Source organism: Rhipicephalus sanguineus, chromosome 11 (genome assembly GCF_013339695.2).
Source record: "Rhipicephalus sanguineus isolate Rsan-2018 chromosome 11, BIME_Rsan_1.4, whole genome shotgun sequence".
NCBI classification, from domain to species: domain Eukaryota; kingdom Metazoa; phylum Arthropoda; class Arachnida; order Ixodida; family Ixodidae; genus Rhipicephalus; species Rhipicephalus sanguineus.
The window spans coordinates 18571998-18580952 of NC_051186.1; the positions used below are offsets into that span (position 1 = coordinate 18571998).

Consider the following 8955-nt stretch of genomic DNA (forward strand, 5'->3'; position numbering starts at 1 on the left):
CTCGTTGTTTTCGTTCTCCCTCTTCTCCTCCGAAGCGTGCTGCTTTGCACGGAGATGCCAAGGCAGAGAAAGCCACCCAGACAACGGCTACGCTGTAGCGGCAGGGTTGAAGCAATGCATGGGAGAATGCGTTCACGTGCTGCACGCGGCCACCGCGCATAGCACTTGCACACCTGTACACGTCGTTATCCCTTCTTTGCAGGCCGCGTCACGAACCCCGTGGAAGAACACACCCCCCTCACGCACCAGAGAAAGGCGTGGAACGCGGCTTACAGCGAGTGTACAAATAGACAGAGGGCCACTCATGCTAATTCGACGTTCTGATACTTAGCTGTTTACCTGAAGGGCTGGTAGCCTCTTATATCGCGAAGTCTTGTGTGCTGGAGGCAACGAAGCTGTGCGCGCAGAGTGCGCGTTTGTTGAGATACGAAGCTTCATCTCGGCGTTCATTACGTGCTGCTTTCCATGCTACATTAGTTCACTGGCTGTGGTCAGGCGATCTCGGTTGAAAGGAGGGCAAACGAGAATCTCTGCACATCCTGCATAGCGTCCCAGATTTTTTAGCGATGCACTACTAGTATACTCCAGTATACCTTAGATATACAACCTAGGTGAATTATCTCATCGGAAGCTTAAGGAGCACGTGCAGTGTTGCCGTTTGCTTTCACACTGATGGAGCTTTCTCCCGGATGGCCGAAGCCCTTCACTCAAGATCAGCAGTTCCATAGCCACGAAGGTACTCTCGCGGGCGACCTTCGCTGTTTAGTAAGACTGCGGCGAACACGGGGTCCAGATAGACAATCTGCCAAGAAAATTGATGCCATAAATTATTATTTACTAATTTTTGTACAAAATCACTCATTTTGCATTATTTCTCAGGTTCTCCAGGAATACCGAAAGGCTGCCTCATAGTACCACGGACAAGCCGTTGCGGCTTACCTACACCACGTTGGTACTACAATGCCACCAGCGGGACTTGCCGACCCGTTATGTGGGGAGGATGTGGATACAAAGTAAACATATTTAAATCATCCAGGGAATGCGAGGGAAGATGTGGTCGTAAGTGCAATAAAACCCTGCACGATAGCGAAATGCCTTTTTCAACGCTTATAACATGTGTCTAGTGATGAATATGTCGATGTCTATTGCACACTTGAGAATAAACGGTACCCTTTATCAGGCGCAATGTAGTTGCATTTACGTAAAGAAATACAGGAGCACTTTAGCGATAATTGTAATTGAACAAGCAATACGGCACTGTAGCGACCTCTAGCTCCTCTGTTTACTTGAAGATTGTATACATTGCACGTATAATGCCAGCTCTATTCCCTCCCAAAAAAAGAAAACAACAAAACCAACACACAGAAAAAGCGCGGCCAAAATTCAGATTTATTGTGGTGCAAAGCATTCCGCGAACTGCTACAGGACGAGACGCTATTGACGCCCGCGATGATAAATAATGACCTGATGAAATCATTAAATATTTGGGTTTATCTAGCAAAGTGTGGCATCATTGAAATGAACTAGGATAAATATATTAAAAATATTTTTATTAAAGTAATGTTTCAAGACTATGCAAAGTGAGAACAATTGCCCATCGGGCCAAATTCATTTCTAAAATGAGCTATGAAATCGAAGATATTGCATCGAATTATTTTATGCTAGTTCATCAATTTGTAAGAGAAGAATGGGGAAAATTTCACTTCAAACTACACATTTAAAAAGTCATCAAGGTCTGCGTAAACCGAAGTGCAGCTAAATCTTGTTTTGAGAAAAATGTGAACAGATGTTTTAAATATGAAAGATGCCAGAAACATCGCACAAAGCCCTAAACTGCACCAGGTTCATAGCTTGGGCCATCGTGAAAGGCATTACAGTGTCCTTTTGATCGTCTGGCTGCTGAGATTTTCTTCTAGCCCGTTTTGCCCCGTCAGTATAAATGCATAGATCAATGTTTCCGCACCTGCTTGTTCTTTCCCTAAGTGGCGACTGGCGTACACTAGTCAGAGATGTAGTAGGTGCAGATGTAGATCCTGTACTGCTGGCTCACACCCACTCAGGGGGATTGGCCAAGAATCGGGTAGGTTAGAAAAAAATTATTTAAAAACTAGTAATGAGAATAATTGCCTATTTTGTATAACAAAAAGATTTTTTACAAGTTATTTTATGAGAATAATAATTTAAAATAAAGGAAAAAGCATCATTAGCACACAGTACGTTGAAGTGCACATGATCGAGCCCACAATAACTGCACGAAATTGTATGAGTATGTCCCTCGTTGACAGCGTTCCTCAAGCTTCAGTGATGGATTCATGTAGTCGGAGCATGCCGTCACTGAAATATGGGGATGAAATACCAATCTCAAATATTATGTTCCCTTTTAGCGACTCTACCCTATATAACATCGTCATGTTAGGGACAATTTTAATACACAGGTATTTTCAGGTGCTTTCCATTTAAACAGATTACATCACACGCAACCTTAGTAATTGTGGAAGAAAATTTGAACTTTCCCTTTGTTTTTCTAGGCAACTTTCTTAGAGAAAGTTTGGTGCCGAAAGAATTTTTGCAGTAGGGAAAATGATAAATGTAGTTACAATGACAAACTCTATAGAGTGAATGTGTAAGATGCTTTGCGGCCATAATTTGCGCATTACTGAATAGCTACCTGCCCTCTCACAGGTGCTTATCGACCGCACGCTGACCGTTGCCTTGAGGTTCCACAAAAACAAAACTGCAGCAACAGCAAGGCTTCAGTCTTGATGTGGAGCTTTCAGATGAATACAATGACCTGCACTGCTACGTATTATAACGGCTGCGATGGAAACAAGAATCTCTACAGGACCTGTAAGGTGTGCTATACGGAATGCTTGCGTAAGTGAATAGGCTTAGTCGGGACGATGAAATTACATTATTTTATGTGCAGTGTTAAAATATTCTCTTAAATCGAGTGACCGTTATGTTTCATTGTATAACTGCATTATTCAGAAAAGCCACTCTCATAGTGCTTGTACAGGAACCGCAGCTATGCTGTCTTCGAGTGATTTAAGTTTAAAAGAGGTTTTCACAGAAATGCGGTGAGGGGCATCACGCAGTGAAGTATTCCAAGTCAGTGATTCAGCTTGCAGTTTGCATGTGTGATGCAGCTTGGAGTGCCATAAATACCATAAGATTCAGGTTGGAGTACCATAAATGACATAAGATTCAAGAAATACTATAAATTTGTTTTGAAAATTACATGTGTTAATAACTTACGAAAAATTTGTAGATCACAATAATAAAAGCCTCTTTCCTGCTTCTATAACCGTACTCTTAACCTTCCAGAAGTTATCAAGCAAAACACACGTAGCTTTACATCATCATTTTAGTGCTCATGCACGAAAAAATAATATCGACTCGGTATCGACTACGCATATTTGTTAACTTTTTCTTTTTCTTGACAATTTCATTTGCCGAATTGCAGATTATGTGGGAAAAACGTGGGACTTATACACTCAGGCCGATGTTACGAAACGCGAACAGCAAAAAGTTGACTAATAAAAACAGCCGGTTCTACTTATCATTCCTATCACTGAACGTCATTCTTGAAGTATTTAAATGAAGTGTGTTTTCTTTCACCTAGTGAGAGTGCAGTGTAACGCGAAGATACCTGTACCATTTTCACATACTTCGAGGGCTCTGCCACAAAGTTACGTCGTTCTTGCCCCATTAACCATCATTCAGGTTGCTTTTGTGGATATAGCGTCGCAAAGTGACTCACGACAGGGGAAGTGTTGTAGTATAGGGCAATATATAATTTCGACTACCTGGAATTCTTTAACATGCTTTGAAATTGTACTGTACGCAGGCCTCCAGCCGAGATCGAACCCGCGGCTTTTTGGTCAGTAGCCGAGCGCCTTAATCATTGCGCCACCACTATGGGCCAAAAAACAATCGTCCGTTCAGGCTGCCTGTTTTCATTAGTCTTATTTCCTTAAGATCACGATAGTTTAAGGAAACCTCAGCAGTCCGGTACTTACAGGATTCAGTGCTGTACAGCTTGACAAGCATCAACTTTAAAACTTAAATTTTGCTTTTGAAATTATCACGGTTCTTGCATTTATTTTGTGCCTGAATGCCTATCTTGTATGACAGAACGTAGATGCACCCGGCTAAACCTTCGATGCATTTTTACTGCAGTAACTTATAAATACGCGAGAATGGGCAGAACGAAATATTTAGGCAGTCGCGTAGATGCTTGAGTTAACTCTAATTTCGAAAGTTGTGATACTAAAATAACCAACAACATCATCTGTAGCCTCATTCGCGTTTATTCCACGTGTGTGGTTCTTTTCTTTATTTATTTGCGACAAAGACTTGCCCTTAAGGCATAATATTTGTTGTGTATATTAGTGTTAAATGTGCGCCGTTAGGCCGGTGTTGTGTATCAAGTGAATAAGCGTCTTGTGGAATGTGTTGTCATGTATCCATCGGTCATAACTGTCTGCGTCACTGCAGCGAAGGCCAGCTTGCAGGAGATGACGGAAGCGTTCCGACTGTAACCCTTGGCATGTCTATATAATGTGGTATACATCTGCTTGCATCACCGGAACAGAACAGTACGGGCATGTATCACCCTCTGGTAAATTCGACCAGTTTCATGTTGAGATAACAGCTGGTGTAAGGGCCACCCCTGTCCGAAGCCTCCTAAGCACGACTTCCTCCGCCCTAGTAAGGTGAAGGGGGAGAGAACAGACACACGGTGGGATAAGAGCGCGTGTATCCTACCGGAGAACATTTTTAAGGACAAGGAGTGTATTTGCGTTGAGATAACAGTAACCGCCGGGAAAAGTGCTTGCTCAAAACGAACCTGCTCTTTTTCTTTCTATAACTGGAAGTAAAATGCTTGCTACACGCTGTATTGACGACAAGCTATCAAGAATACTCATTCCCAGTAGTGTTCCAAATGTAGCGAAAATTAGGCAAGCTGACAGTGACTGATCTTAAAGAAAATTCAAAAAACACATAAAAATTCAAATGAGGGGGAGTGAAAGCAGACTGTTCAGGCCCGGTTCACATCTGACCTCCTATGAGACAAATCAGCAAAGAAACCATCCAGAAATCCGCTCGCTTTGCCGCTTAAGCACGCGGAAAACCAAGCTACGAGCTCCGTCGTCTTGGGCCATTTCGTTTTAAGGGGGACTTCACAATATTCTGTCGCACCTTCAAGATGACGGTCAACGGTCCAGCGTTTATTCTCACCAACGCAACCACAAATTACACCATGCCACGCCACAAGGGGCACAGCCGCAACAAGGACGCTTTTCCCAAGGACCAAACTTGGATGTTACTTTCCACTAGTTCCCGCCCGGAAGACTTGCAGCAGAAGTGCGTTGGCATGTCTCAACATGCCAAGGCCAGGCGAACTTGCAGTGCCAGGCGAATCGTTTATCGTGGCTACAACGGCGTCACTTATTTATCTTTTTCAAGAAAAGAAATATTACAGAAGGAAAGGCAGCAAGGTTAACGACTTTAGGAAAACCGGTTTCCTACCCTACAAATGGGAACAGGGTGGGGGAGATTTAAAGAATGAGAGGAAAGAGAGAGAGAAAGATAGCCTATGACACAGCACACACAGAGTCAGTCACAGTCTGTCACTATTGCGTAGTACGCGACATTTCTGTCACAGCCGCTTGTCCAAGTTCGATTCCCTTAAAGACCTCAGCAGTACGTGCCTTCGTCGCCTTCGGCTGCGATGTCTTCTGTTGACAACATGCAAGAATTGTTTCAACAGACATATGTTTACTGTCAAGGTGCTCTAGCGCACCTCCAAACACATCAGGCTGAAAAGGCGAAGTGTATCATTACTGTGTCTTTTACATACATTGCTGACATTCAGCACAAAAAAAAGACGGCAGATCCCACGCATTGTGGGAATCGATGTAATGCGAAGCAGCCAGCAAAGAGCTGCATACATCGTCTTGTATGTCATTGAGGAAAATGCGTGCCATGGTTTTCATGTTAACTCCTATTATTTATGTTCGTCACACAGTAACGTCACGTAATACCAACTTCGGAGATCTAGCTAACGAAACGGCCGCCAGCGCACCATGAGCGTGGCACGTAAGTCATGCTGTACATGACATGCGTGTCATGATTTTCATGTTAACTCGTGTTATTTATGTTCGTTACACAGTCACGTCGCAAGATACCAATTTTGGTGTATATCAAGCTAGCGAAACGGCCGCCAGCGCGCCATGAGCGTGGCACGTAAGTCATGCTGTACATGACATGCGTGTCATGATTTTCATGTTAACTCGTGTTTTGTGTTCATCACACAGTCATGTCGCAAGATGCCAATTTTGGTGTATATCAAGCTAGCGAAACGGCCGCCAGCGCACCATGAGCGTGGCATGTAAATCATGCTGTACATGACATACGTGTCACGATTTTCATGTTATGACTTGTCATTTATGTTAGTCATACAGTCATGTTACGCCATACCAATTTTGGTGTACATTCCATTAACCAAGCGACCAGGAGAGCACAAAGTCGTAGCCGGCGAGATAGATAGATAGATAGATAGATAGATAGATAGATAGATAGATAGATAGATAGATAGATAGATAGATAGATAGATAGATAGATAGATAGATAGATAGATAGATAGATAGATAGATAGATAGATAGATAGATAGATAGATAGATAGATAGATACGCTCAAAGTCGCAGAAGTTCGCCAAGAAATGCCTCGCATTTAAAAGATGGAAAACATGTCACAGCTCATTCCTTTAGCATGAGAGCTTGCCTAAGTCCAACAAAACGCTGGTGTACGGAACCCCGGCCGATGGCACTAGCGAAGCGACATTCGTGCTTTCTAAGGCTTCATCGCAGACTATGCTATGTGAACACAATACTTACAAAGAGATGTGCCGTCGGCTGAGACCCCGCAAAGATACGGATTATGCAACCGCGGGCGACCACGCTCAATTGCTCAGAGTACGCATTTCCTACCAGATCCTTGCTACACCAGCGAGATGGCGCGAAGGACGCGAGGGGCGCGCTATGAAGGTCTTCGCCCCGCTCGTTGCGATGCGCGCGTACCTCCGGCCTCGCCAGGTGTACTTTGCCCTACAGGGCGCGGTCGCCTGCGTGCGTGCTTTGCAGTCTTGTATGTCTTTCACCGCGATGACCGCGCTGAAGTTACAGAGCGCACGAAGGTCAAGTCGCTCGCTCCAGCGGCCACGTTTGCGAAAAGAGTGCGCTGTTCAAATAGAAAGAAGTCACAACTGTGACAGTTATTTGTTCGCGCTCGTCCTGTGTATACCTGTGCGCTCGATTCATACCTCCTTGTTTTTGTTTGTGCAGCGCGCTTTAAGTGTCATGCTGTTACACTTGTTAGTTTGCGCTCGTCCTGTGTGCGCTCTTTTCGTGCGTCCTTTGCGCTTGAGCTACGCGCTGGAAATTTCGAGCTGTTTTGCGTTCTTCTCCTTACATTCTTATTTGTTGCAGTCGCATTCATTGTTTCGCCACTGCGGCAAGGGTGACTTTTTATTGGTTTTAGTTCATACATAACAGGATGGTGACGGCAAGACTGCACCTGGAATGTCCATGTATTTGTTATTGCAACAAAGCGATGCCAGCTGGCTGGCAATCGCTCCTCCTGATAACCAAAGAGTAAGTAGGCTAATCTGGTGAAAGTGGCGGCGGACTCGGAAGTATAATTGTGAACATTTCGAAGAAGCATGGGAAGGAATTTTCATATACTTTGGCTTTTTCACTTTCCGGGCGCTCCAAAGAGTGAACGTAGCCTTCATGTTGTCTTCATGTTGTTTGTCTCATGTTTGGTGTTTCATGTTTCGTTTCTGATGTCTTGTATCTTCATCTTATTTCTCGTTTGTAAGCGTTTTGTCAGGCTGCTTAGAACAAAATAGAATAAACTGCAATGCTGACCACTGAAATTATTTCTTGCGTTTTTTTTCAAAGAGCTCTAGAGCTTCAGTGCAAGCCACTCTAATTTCCCTACGCACATCAAAACTAGGTAGCTCTAAACTATACACCTTCACAATAGACGGAGTTTATTTTTCTAAAGTTTTCTTTAGGAAACTTTTTTCAAGAATAAAACGGCTCCAGAAGCTCAAGCAATATGTAAGAGCCTTCGTTCTTCACAGCGACTATAACTATGTCGTTCATTCTTTCTGCATTGCAGTTCACACGCTGAAATTACCATACTGCCCCGATAATCCACCAAGAAGGCAACCCAGCCCACAACGACCGGCAGAAGTTATACAGAAAAGACCAAAGCTTTAAAAGCCAATAAATTCTTTCGCACTGTTACTCCTTACTGCTGAATAAACTGCAGCCTAAAAGTGGCCATATGTAAGCATGGTAACTTGAACTGCTTTAATGAACCGGAAAGAGCTGGCTGCCTAATAAAAGTGGATAATGAAAAGTAGTTCGTGGGAAAATTTTTCAAAGAATTAAAACTTGTCGAATAATGTATGCCACTGGAGCCAAAGTTCTAGCACGAGTGTTTGTCTTTCTTGGATAATCAACTCCTTTCCCTACTAGCGTTGTGCGAAGGCATAGGTCGCTCTCCCATGCTGTCATTGGAGAACATGGCAGCAGGAGAATGAGCTTGTGCGTAGAAAATGACAAACTTGAAATCTGAGCTAAACATAAAGAAACACGAGAAGAAATTTCCAAAGGGAGGTATGGGAAGTACCAAGCGCAATGGTAAAAGGAAGGAGTAGTCTATAGCCCCCGATCACTGGCTCTTAGTTCTGCTCGTACTTTCCCACAGCTATTGCCTTAGTGGCGACGCATCCTTCCAGACATGCCCGTCCTCTTCATGTTCGCGTCTAAGAAAACCTCAGCAATACAAAGAGCAGTACTTTTTTCGTCCAACACTTACAACTTAGAACTACACGATCAGATGCATCACACTAGAATAACTCCTAAGTGTGAAATCTCACA

The 8955-nt window shown here is 43.6% G+C and overlaps 1 long non-coding RNA gene across 1 annotated transcript; it reads left to right on the plus strand.

The window, feature by feature from the left end:
• Window positions 1-879: 879 nt before the first annotated feature.
• Window positions 880-8497, plus strand: LOC119373320 (uncharacterized). Its single transcript, XR_005179814.2, has 3 exons — window positions 880-1059; window positions 2683-2874; window positions 8189-8497. It is a non-coding gene; the product is annotated as an uncharacterized LOC119373320 (long non-coding RNA).
• The last annotated feature ends 458 nt before the right edge of the window (window positions 8498-8955 follow it).